Raw genomic sequence first — 12,000 nt, forward strand, 5'->3', positions numbered from 1 at the left:
AGCAACCCCTCAGTATTTGATACTAGTTCAGTTGCTAAGAGTAGTAACTCGAAACAGGAGTTGCAGAATGAACAGAAACTAGTTAAGAGTGAAGTGACGATGTGTGTTGGAAGTAGTTCCAAGATTGATATGATCATCATCGCACACTCCCTATACTTTCGGGATTAGTGTTGAACCAAAATAAGTGTTATTTGGTGTTTGCGTTGAGCATGAATATGATTTGATCATGTTTATTGCAATACGGTTATTCATTTAAGTTAGAGAACAATTGTTGTTCTGTTTACATGAATAAAACTTCTATGGTCATACACCCCAATGAAAATGGTTTGTTGGATCTCGATCGTAGTGATACACATATTCATAATATTGAAGCCAAAAGATGCAAAGTTAATAATTATAGTGCAACTTATTTATGGCACTGCTGTTTATGTCATATTGGTATAAAGCGCATGAAGAAACTCCATGCTGATGGGATTTTGGAATCACTTGATTATGAATCACTTGATGCTTGCGAACCATGCCTTATGGGTAAGATGACTAAAACTCCGTTCTCCGGAACAATGGAGCAAGCAACTGACTTATTGGAAATAATACATACTGATGTATACGGTCCGATGAGTGTTGAGGCTCGCGGCGGGTATCGTTATTTTCTGACCTTCACAGATGATTTGAGCATATATGGGTATATCTACTTGATGAAACATAAGTCTGAAACATTTGAAAAGTTCAAAGAATTTCAAAGTGAAGTGGAAAATCATCGTGACAAGAAAATAAAGTTTCTACGATCTGATCGCGGAGACAAATATTTGAGTTACGAGTTTGGTCTTCATTTGAAACAATGCGGAATAGTTTCGCAACTCACGCTATCTGGAACACCACAGTGTAATGGTGTGTCCGAACGTCATAACCGTACTTTATTGGATATAGTGCAATCTATGATGTTTCTTACCGATTTACCACTATAGTTTTGGGGTTATGCATTAGAGACAGCTGCATTCACGTTAAATAGGGCACCATCAAAATCCGTTGAGACGACGCCTTATGAACTGTGGTTTGGCAAGAAACCAAAGTTGTCGTTTCTTAAAGTTTGGGGCTGCGATGCTTATGTGAAAAAGCTTCAACCTGATAAGCTCGAACCCAAATCGGAGAAATGTGTCTTCATAGGATACCCAAAGGAAACTGTTGGGTACACCTTCTATCACAGATCCGAAGGCAAGACATTCGTTGCAAAAAATGGATCCTTTCTAGAGAAGGAGTTTCTCGAAAGAAGTAAGTGGGAGGAAAGTAGAACTTGATGAGGTAACTGTACCCGCTCCCTTATTGGAAAGTAGTTCATCACATAAATTTGTTCCTGTGACTCCTACACCAATTAGTGAGGAAGCTAATGATGATGATCATGTAACTTCAGATCAAGTTACTACCGAACCTCGTAGGTCAACCAGAGTGAGATCTGCACCAGAGTGGTACGGTAATCCTGTTCTGGAGGTCATGTTACTTGACCATGACAAACCTACGAACTATGAGGAAGCGATGATGAGCCCAGATTCCGCGAAATGGCCTGAGGCCATGAAATCTGAGATGGGATCCATGTATGAGAACAAAGTGTGGACTTTGGTTGACTTGCCCGATGATCGGCAAGCCATAGAAAATAAATGGATCTTCAAGAGGAAGACGGACGCTGATAGTAGTGTTACTATCTACAAAGCAAGAATTGTCGCAAAATGTTTTCGACAAGTTCAAGGTGTTGACTACGATGAGAGTTTCTCACTCGTATCTATGCTTAAGTCTGTCCGAATCATGTTAGCAATTGCCACATTTTATGAAATCTGGCAAATGGATAAACAAAACTGCATTCCTTAATGGATTTATTAAAGAAGAGTTGTATATGAGGCAACCAGAAGGTTTTGTCAATCCTAAAGATGCTAACAAAATATGCAAGCTCCAGCAATCCATCTATGAACTAGTGCAAGCATCTCGGAGTTGGAATATACGCTTTGATAAGTTGATCAAAGCATATAGTTTTATACAGACTTGCGGTGAAGCCTGTATTTACAAGAAAGTGAGTGGGAGCACTACAACATTTCTGATAAGTATATGTGAATGGCATATTGTTGATCGGAAATAATGTACAATTATTCTACAAAGCATAAAGGAGTGTTTGAAAGGAGTTTTTCAAAGAAAGACCTCGGTGAAGCTGCTTACATATTGAGCATCAAGATCTATAGAGATAGATCAGGACGCTTGATAAGTTTTTTCGATGAGTACATACCTTGACAAGATTTTGAAGTAGTTCAAAATGGAACCGTCAAAGAAAGAGTTCTTGCCTGTGTTACAACGTGTGAAATTGAGTAAGACTCAAAACCCGACCACGACAGAAGATAGAAAGAGAATGAAAGTCATTCCCTGTGCCTCAGCCATAGGTTCTATAAAGTATGCCATGCTGTGTACCAGATCTATTGTATAACCTACACTGATTTTGGCAAGGGAGGACAATAATGATCTAGGAGTAGATCACTGGACAGCGGTCAAAATTATGCTTAGTGGAATAAGGATATGTTTCTCGATTATGGAGGTCACAAAAAGGTTCGTCGTAAAGTGTTACGTCTATGCAAGTTTTGACACTGATCCAGATGACTCTAAGTCTCAATCTGGATACATATTGAAAGTGGGAGCAATTAGCTAGAGTAGCTTCGTGCAGAGCATTGTTGACATATAAATTTGCAAAATACATACGGATCTGAATGTGGCAGACCCGTTGACTAAACTTCTCTCACAAGCAAAACATGATCACACCTTAGTACTCTTTGGGTGTTAATCACATAGCGATGTGAACTAGATTATTGACTCTAGTAAACCCTTTGGGTGTTAATCACATGGTGATGTGAACTATTGGTGTTAAATCACATGGTGATGTGAACTAGATTATTGACTCTAGTGCAAGTGGGAGACTGAAGGAAATATGCCCTAGAGGCAATAATAAAGTTATTATTTATTTCCTTATATCATGATAAATGTTTATTATTCATCCTATAATTGTATTAACCGGAAACATAATACTTGTGTGAATACATAGACAAACAGAGTGTCACTAGTATGCCTCTACTTGATTAGCTCGTTGATCAAAGATGGTTATGTTTGATCACATCATTAGAAGAATGATGTGATTGACTTGACCCATTCCGTTAGCTTAGCACTCGATCGTTTAGTATTCTGCTATTGCTTTCTTCATGACTTATACATGTTCCTATGACTATGAGATTATGCAACTCCCGTTTACCGGAGGTACACTTTGTGTGCTACCAAATGTCACAACGTAACTGGGTGATTATAAAGGTGCTCTACAGGTGTCTCCAAAGGTACTTGTTGGGTTGGCGTATTTCGAGATTAGGATTTGTCACTCCGATTGTCGGAGAGGTATCTCTGGGCCCACTAGGTAATGCACATCACTATAAGCCTTGCAAGCATTGCTAATGAGTTAGTTGCGGGATGATGTATTACGGAACGAGTAAAGAGACTTGCCGGTAACGAGATTGAACTAGGTATTAAGATACCCACGATCGAATCCCGGGCAAGTAACATACCGATGAACAAAGGGAACAACGTATGTTGTTATGCGGTTTGACCGATAAAGATCTTCGTACAATATGTGGGAGCCAATATGAGGATCCAGGTTCCGCTATTGGTTATTGACCGGAGACATGTCTCGGTCATGCCTACATTGTTCTCGAACCCGTAGGGTCCGCACACTTAAAGTTGATGACGGTTATATTATGAGTTTATGTGTTTTGATGTAACGAAGGTAGTTCGGAGTTCCGGATGAGATCGGGGACATGACGAGGAGTCTCGAAATGGTCGAGACGTAAAGATCGATATATTGGATGACTATATTCGGACATCGGAAAGGTTCCGAGTGATTCGGGTATTTTTCGGAGTACCGGAGAGTTACGGAAATTCGCCGGGGAGTATATGTGCCTTATTGGGCTTTAGGGGAAAGAGAGAGGAGAGGCTGCGTGCCCCCCAAGGCCTAGTCCGAATTGGACTAGGGGGAGGGGCTGCGCCCCCTCCTTCCTTCTCTTCTTTCTCCCCTTTCCTTGACTCCTACACCTACTACTTGGAAGGGGGGAATCCTACTCCCGGTGGGAGTAGGACTCCTCCTAGGGCGCGCCATAGAGAGGGTCGGCCCTTCCCCTCCTCCACTCCTTTATATACGGGGAGGGGGGCACCCCTTGGAAACACAACAATTGATCATTGATCTTTTAGCCGTGTGCGGTGCCCCCCTCCACCATAGTCCACCTCGATAATATCGTAGCGCTGCTTAGGCGAAGCCCTGCGTCGGTAGAACATCATCATCGTCACCACGCCGTCGTACTGACGAAACTCTCCCTCAACACTCGGCTGGATCGGAGTTCGAGGGACATCATCGAGCTGAACGTGTGCTGAACTCCGAGGTGCCATGCGTTCGGTACTTGATCGGTCGGATCGTGAAGACGTACGACTACATCAACCGCGTTGTGCTAACGCTTCCGCTTTCGGTCTACGAGGGTACGTGGACTACACTCTCCCCTCTCGTTGCTATGCATCACCATGATCCTGTGTGTGCGTAGGAATTTTTTTGAAACTACTACGTTCCCCAACATTTGTATCAGGAAATTATGAAAGACATAGCACCTGCAGAGTTAGAAGACATAGATGTTACTGTTAAACTTGCAAATAGAAACACCAGATCACCTTATGGGATTATAGAGATGTTGAAGCATTGTGTGGGAAAACAAAATATCGTAATGATTTTCTTGTTCTTGGTACCCCGCAAGATGACTTCTGTCCCATTATCTTTGGTAGACCTTTCTTGAACACAGTTAATGCTAGGATAGATTGCCAGAAACAAACAGTGGGTGTTAGCTTTGGTGATGAGTCTCATGAGTTTAATTTTTCCAAGTTTAGTAGAAACTGTCATGAAAAAGAATTGCCTAGTAAGGATGAAATAATTGGTCTTGCTTATATTGTTGTGCGACCTACTGATCCTTTAGAACAATACTTGCTAGACCATGAAAATGATTTACATATGCATGCAAGAAATGAAATAGATAATATTTTCTTTGAACAACGTCCTCTACTTAAACACAATTTGCCTATTGAAACTCTAGGAGGTCCTCCTCCACCTAAAGGTGATCCTGTGTTTGAACTAAAACAATTACCAGACACTTTGAAATATGCTTATCTTGATAAGAAGAAAATATATGCTGTTATTATCAGTGCTAACTTTTCAGAACATGAAGAAGAAATATTATTGAAAGTTCTAAGGAAGCACCGAGCTGCTATTGGATATACCCTTGATGATTTAAAGGGCATTAGTCCCACTCTATGTCAGCACAAAATTAATATGGATCCTGATGCTAACCCCGTTGTTGATCACCAATGTCGGTTAAATCCGAAGATGAAAGAGGTGGTAAGAACAGAAATATTAAAACTTCTGGAAGCAGGTATAATTTATCCTATAGCTGATAGTAGATGGGTAAGTCCTGTTCATTTTGTCCCTAAGAAAGGAGGTATTACTGTTGTTCCTAATGATAAGAATGAACTTATTCCATAAAGAATTGCTACATGCTATAGAATGGTAATTGATTTCAGAAAATTAAATAAAGCTACTAGAAAAGATCATTACCCTTTGCCTTTTATTGATCAAATGCTTGAAAGATTATCTAAGCACACACACTTTTGCTTCCTTGATGGATATTCTGGCTTTTCACAAATACCTGTTTCTCAACCTGATCAAGAAAAGACTATTTTTACTTGTCCCTTTTGAACTTATGCTTATAGACGTATGCCTTTTGGTTTATGTAACGCACCTGCTACCTTTCAAAGATGTATGATGGCTATATTATCTGATTTTTGTGAAAAAATTGTTGAGGTTTTCATGGATGACTTCTCTGTTTATGGGAAGTCTTTTGATGATTGTTTAAGCAATCTTGATCGAGTTTTGCAGAGATGTGAACAAACAAATCTTGTTTTGAATTGGGAGAAGTGTCACTTTATGGTTAATGGAGGCGTTGTCTTGGGTCATAAAATTTGTGAAAGAGGTATTGAAGTGGACCAAGCTAAAGTTGATGCAATTGAGAAAATGCCATGTCCCAAGGACATCAAAGGTATTCGTAGTTTCCTAGGTCATACTGGTTTCTATAGGAGGTTTATTAAAGACTTTTCTAAAATTTCTAGGCCTCTTACTAATCTTTTGCAAAAGGATACTCCTTTTTGTTTTTGATGATGATTGTTTGGAAGCCTTCGAAACACTTAAGAAAGCCTTAATTTCTGCATCTATTGTTCAACTACCTGATTGGAACTTGCCTTTTGAAATTATGTGTGATACTAGTAATTATGCTGTTGGTGCTGTTCTAGGGCAAAGAGTTGATAAGAAGTTGAATGTTATTCATTATGCTAGTAAAATTCTAGAAAATGCTCAAAAAAATTGTGCTACTACTGAAAAAGAATTCTTAGCAGTGGTGTTTGCTTGTGATAAATTCGGACCTTACATTGTTGATACCAAAGTAACTGTTCACACAGACCAAGCTGCTATTAAATATCTCATGGAAAAGAAAGATGCTAAACCTAGACTTATTCGTTGGGTTCTCTTGTTACAAGAATTTGATTTACATATCATTGATAAAAAAGGAGCTGAGAACCCCGTAGCTGATAACTTGTCTAGGCTTGAAAATGTGCTTAATGACCCACTACCTATCTCTACTTCTAATGAAACAGTTGGTAGTCTCGCTTCCAGATTTTTTTCGTCCCACCCCTCATGATTTTTTTGGTACCTCCTCCCACCTCCCACCTCGCAGTTCCCCGCGAGTAACGATCCCAAACAAAAAAACCACGAGTGATGCCTCCAGGTAGCGAGCGAGGCCTCCAGGTCAAAAAAAAACCCTACTAAAATAAACCAACGAAAAAAACCACGAGCGAGGCCTGCGGGGTGCCCTCGAGCGAGAACCACGCTAGCCGCCCTCGCACTCCATCCCTTCTCCGCCGCCCTCGCGCTCGCATCAAGGATCGAGGCCTCAGAGTGCCCTCGATCCCTGCACTACCTCCGTTCCGCGCCGCCGATCCGTTCCCCGCCACCGATCCCTTCGCCGCCGCCGATATCGTCGCTACGATCCCCTTCAGGAGCCGCCGCCGATCCCCTTCAGGAGTCGCCGCCGATCCCCTTGAGGAGCCGCAGCCGATCCCTTCGCCTGCCCGGCTAGGGTTCCCATCCGTGTCCTCGCCCTTGCACCATTACCATCGCCTCGTTGCGGCGGTCCTCGTTGCTTCCCGATCCATCCGAGATCCATCCAAGCTGCCGGCGAACGCTTCCTGTGTGCAGAGCACATAGTAGGTATGTCCGTATGTGCCGCTCGCACGTCCTGAAGCCCGTTCATCACTGTGTGTTGTGCTCGAGGAGCAAGCATCATTCTCCTTGTTAATTAGCTAGGGTTCTTACGCTTGGTTTTTCTTGGCTTCACATAAAGCGATTCATTTTGAGCTCGTAGTTTCCTTCCGTCTTGATCAATACATCAGTTTAACTATAAGTCTAATTAATCCATACCATCTCTGAAACATTCAGTTCTCAAAGGTCGCATGACTCAGCAGCAATGGACGCCTTATCTGCTTGGGAATGTGGCCGCACCAGATTGGTATCTTCTCTTCTGAAATCCAATAGCTGTTGTCCAATTGTTTGCTGATACGCTTGACTGAATTTGCAAAGAGTTATTAAGTCTTTATTTGCGACTGAGTTTCTCATATTCTGATTGATGTGACTAAAAAGTATTTTGTTGGACGGCAACTCTAAGCTGCATGTTCATTTGGAGAAGCATGATGAATATTCGATGGACACTGTCAAAGATGAAAAGGAGAATTCTTCTATTCTCCTGGCTGTCAGGGATTTTGTACTTCCAGCAGGTTTTCCAGCTGAATGTTGGCATCCCGGTGTGGTTTGATTATGCATCTATGCATTGCTTTTGCTATTTGTCATGGAGTATGAACTGTGGAGGTTCAGGTTTAGTATCTTGGAAATGCAGTGATTGATGTGTTTTCTAATTGTAATGCAGTAAACAAACTGTTCTGCAAGTTTTGTACTTTATTTTCTAGTACTGTTAAATGTAGAGCTTGATTTTGTATATGTATTTCCCTCAGATTCTTGAAGGTTCCTGCATAAGAGGTCATTGTTCCACATTCTCTGTTGTCTCTCTTTATATTCCAGAATCTGTTTCAGATGATTATCTGCAGTACATGCTATTGGAATTGCGAACAAATGTGACATGATGGATCTGTCACATGTTCGTTACATCAAGTCTTCTGAAGGTATCCCGTAATCTATTAATCAAGATGTTTGCAGAAGTAAATAATGTTGTACCGACTGAAACAATTACCTGATAAATTTAATTCAGCAAGTATATCATTTACAGAGATGTAATGTATGATTATATGGATTGCAGTATTTGATAGCTCCAAAATAACTTCCAAGATTTTGCCATGTGCTCTCAAACAACGGTAGTCTGGAAATTTGGTGTCCAGTTGCTGCTATCTCTACTCTGCTTCATCCTTTCGTAATATATAGCAATAAAAAATCTTCATTGCTGGCGACATGAAATTCTAACTGAATATGTTATTCAGCGGCCAAATCCAATATTATTTTGTACTGTATTTGCATGTTCCAGGATAATTTGGTCGCAAAAGAGCTACATCGTTTCTCACTAGATCAACAGACAATATTAAGTGATACCTTTTCATTTATATACTCCATCCATCCCAAAATAAGTGTCTCAATTTTAGTACAACTTTGTACTAAAGTTACTAAAAAGTTAAGATACTTATCAATGGGACGGAGGGAGTACCATTTACTCATCTATATGCACTGTTCCTTTCATTCCTCACATCCGAAATATCTAACAGCCGGATATATAGGTCCAGTCCAGCCGAGAAACATATACTCCAGTCCAACATATATAGTCCAGTCACATGCTTTAACGTGATTTCACGAGCGGCAACTAGGCCAGCAACGGTGTGTCCGTAAAGAACGACAGCTAAAGGAAACCAATCAGCTGTAGAGAAGTGGAGCAACATTAGAGCATGAGAATGAGATAGACTTTTCAGTGACAGGCAACCATTGTGCTGTAGAGAAGTGGAGCAACATTCATGGTACTGCTATTGTTAATCGAAACATTGTTTTTTGTTAACATGGTACCCACTAACGGGTTCATATGCATTTTTCTCCTGTAGTCCTAGAGGGATAAAGACACATACAATTACAATGGAGGTGACATGCCTGAAAATGTGAGAATTGAAGCAATATATTCCCTGGTATATATGTTTTCTGTTTTGAAATATCTCAATTGGTTCTGCAATTTGTTTCATCTAAATCTCATATTTTAATACTCCTTAGACCTTAGTAATGCATAGGTGTAATATTTGTTGATATTGCAATTTTGAAGGATCTGTTTTTCTTGTATAGCTCTCTCCTTTTTTAATCTTGAAGCCAGTAGGAGAGGCTCCTAATGACATGTATACATTACTAACAAGAATATGGGAGCTTTCATAACTTGAGGTACCTTCCATCTTCTTGTTGTGTATTTAATTTTCTTAGTTGAAAATCTTACACCAATAAGTGGGGTCTCTCTGAAAATTGTCCTTGTTATTCTCCTTTTCATTCTTTGGGCTTTGTTTCTCAATATATGCTTCCACTAAAAAAAGTGGATCCGCCCCATGTCGCCCCAGCGTCGGACAACTTAGGTGAATCCACCCCCCCCACCCGGCCTCCGGGGTCGCCATCTCCTCTCTCCCTTCCCACCATCACCATCGGGCTAAGGCCGGGCGGCCGACGGTGATGGCGGAGGCTCCTCCCTTCGATGCGTCGGTGGGTTGCGCATAATCTCCTGGCACGTGGAGTGTCGCCAAAACCTACTCCAGGGCGGCGACGCCCTCGGCTGGCGGTGCTCATAAGTGGTGGATGGACGGCGGCTTGACCGCGTGGGCGGTGAGTCGCCGATGGATCTCCCCACTGCAGCCTCTCTCCCGCTACACTCGGTGGCTTGCGGTCTTGGTAGCCGGCTCAGTGTGTTTGCAGGGGGCTTGTAGAAGTGGTTCGGACCGGAGGAAACTCTGGATGGCTCGCTCATCCCGACGGTGGCGACGACCAAGGTCGCCGCTCTCCTCCTTGCAGGCGCCGTTGAGGTCCCCCCCTCCACCCGACTCCATGCCGGGCTAAAGACCCAAAATCTCCTTTGATTGGGCGGCGACACTGTGTGGCATTTGGCACGTTGACAACGGCGGGTCTCTTCGGCAGCCGATCCCTTCGCCTGCCCGGCTAGGGTTCCCATCCGTGTCCTCGCCCTTGCGCCATTACCATTGCCTCGTTGCGGCGGCCCCCGTTAATCACCACCATCAGCAAATCCCAACACATGCCGAAGCCGTCCAGCACCAACCTGCGCTCCTTCCTAGATCCATGACGGAGACCACAGTCTAGAGGGATCCACGATCGCGACAATGAAAATGGCACCCAAGTCGTGCACCCGTGCCCACTCCAAGCCTTTCCTCTGGATGCGACACACAGGATCGGCGGAGCACCACCGAGCGTAGCACCGACCACGACCTCCATTTTTCTTTGTGGTCTAGAGAAAATATTTTGCCAGAGCTCTCCTAGCGCGTCCACTTTCTTCCGTGGCCAGCAGCATCGACAAAAAATCTCGGCACTTAGGGTGAGATAGACAAGCATGATTTTCCTTTTTGTGATGATATTTGCATTCCAGGAGTAGTTCTTGCTTCATGAGATTTTGCTTATGTTTATTTTCAGATTTCAGGACTGACCTAGAGGAAATGATTAGTACTTTGAGCCGATCGTGAACCTGTGGTAGTTGATATGCGTGATTGTTCTGCTCTGCTTATCAACTAGCGATGCCTTGATTTTAATGTGGCCCCTAACTTATGAACTCTTAGTCTGGAAACTACAGTTATTTAGCGGTTAATTATAACTTTTAAGAATGGTTACCTTGATGTTGTTAGTTCTCCCTCTTGTTAACTAGCCAAGAGGTAGATCTCAGTTTCATTGAGTTTCATTGAGCTGCTGGCACTTAGTTTTTAGTGTTTCAGTCATACTGCAATGCCAGCATCCTTTTTATTTGACATTACGAAACAGAGACATCTTGATGCTGAAGTTCAAATCTGACACTTGTGAAGATTTTCACATGTTATATGTAGTTGGTTTACCAATCCGTGGGAGGCGTAGGTTGAAGATGGTCTCTCTCAAACAACCCTGCAACCAAATAACAAAGAGTCTCTTGTGTCCCCAACACACCCAATACAATGGTAAATTGTATAGGTGCACTAGTTCGGCGAAGAGATGGTGATACAAGTGCAATATGGATGGTAGATATAGGTTTTTGTAATCTGAAAATATAAAAACAGTATGGTAACAAGTAATAAAAGTGAGCGTAAACGGTATTGCAATGCGTTGAAACAAGGCCTAGGGTTCATACTTTCACTAGTGCAAGTTCTCTTAACAATAATAACATAACTGGATCATATAACTATCCCTCAACATGCAACAAAGAGTCACTCCAAAGTCACTAATAGCAGAGAACAAATGAAGAAATTATGACAGTACGAAACCACCTCAAAGTTATTCTTTCTGATCGATCTATTCAAGAGTCCGTAGTAGAATAACACCTTAAGACACAAATCAATCAAAACCCTAATGTCACCTAGATACTCTAATGTCACCTCAAGTATCCGTGGGTATGATTATAAGATATGCATCACACAATCTCAGATTCATCTATTTAACCAACACAAAGAACTTCATAGAGTGCCCCAAAGTTTCTATCGGATAGTCAAGACGAAAACGTGTGCCAACCCCTATGCATAAGTTCACGAGGTCACGGAACCTGCAAGTTGATCCCCAAAACATACATCAAGTAGCTCACGTGATATCCCATTGTCACCACAGATAAGCACATGGAAGACATACATCAAGTG

At 42.0% G+C, this 12,000-nt stretch overlaps 1 long non-coding RNA gene across 4 annotated transcripts; it reads left to right on the forward strand.

Moving 5' to 3' along the window:
- The first annotated feature begins 6,933 nt into the window (after positions 1–6,933).
- Positions 6,934–11,019, forward strand: LOC123078519 (uncharacterized). Of its 4 annotated transcripts, none has more exons than XR_006437496.1 (6): positions 6,934–7,366; positions 7,595–8,331; positions 8,935–9,168; positions 9,250–9,330; positions 9,482–9,574; positions 10,820–11,019. It is a non-coding gene; the product is annotated as an uncharacterized lncRNA (long non-coding RNA). The 4 variants fall into 4 exon arrangements; XR_006437498.1 differs by having other exon boundaries at positions 9,250–9,303; XR_006437495.1 differs by having other exon boundaries at positions 6,935–7,366; positions 9,482–11,019.
- Positions 11,020–12,000: the final 981 nt, after the last annotated feature.

This window comes from Triticum aestivum, chromosome 3D, assembly GCF_018294505.1.
Source record: "Triticum aestivum cultivar Chinese Spring chromosome 3D, IWGSC CS RefSeq v2.1, whole genome shotgun sequence".
Taxonomy (NCBI): Eukaryota; Viridiplantae; Streptophyta; class Magnoliopsida; order Poales; family Poaceae; genus Triticum; species Triticum aestivum.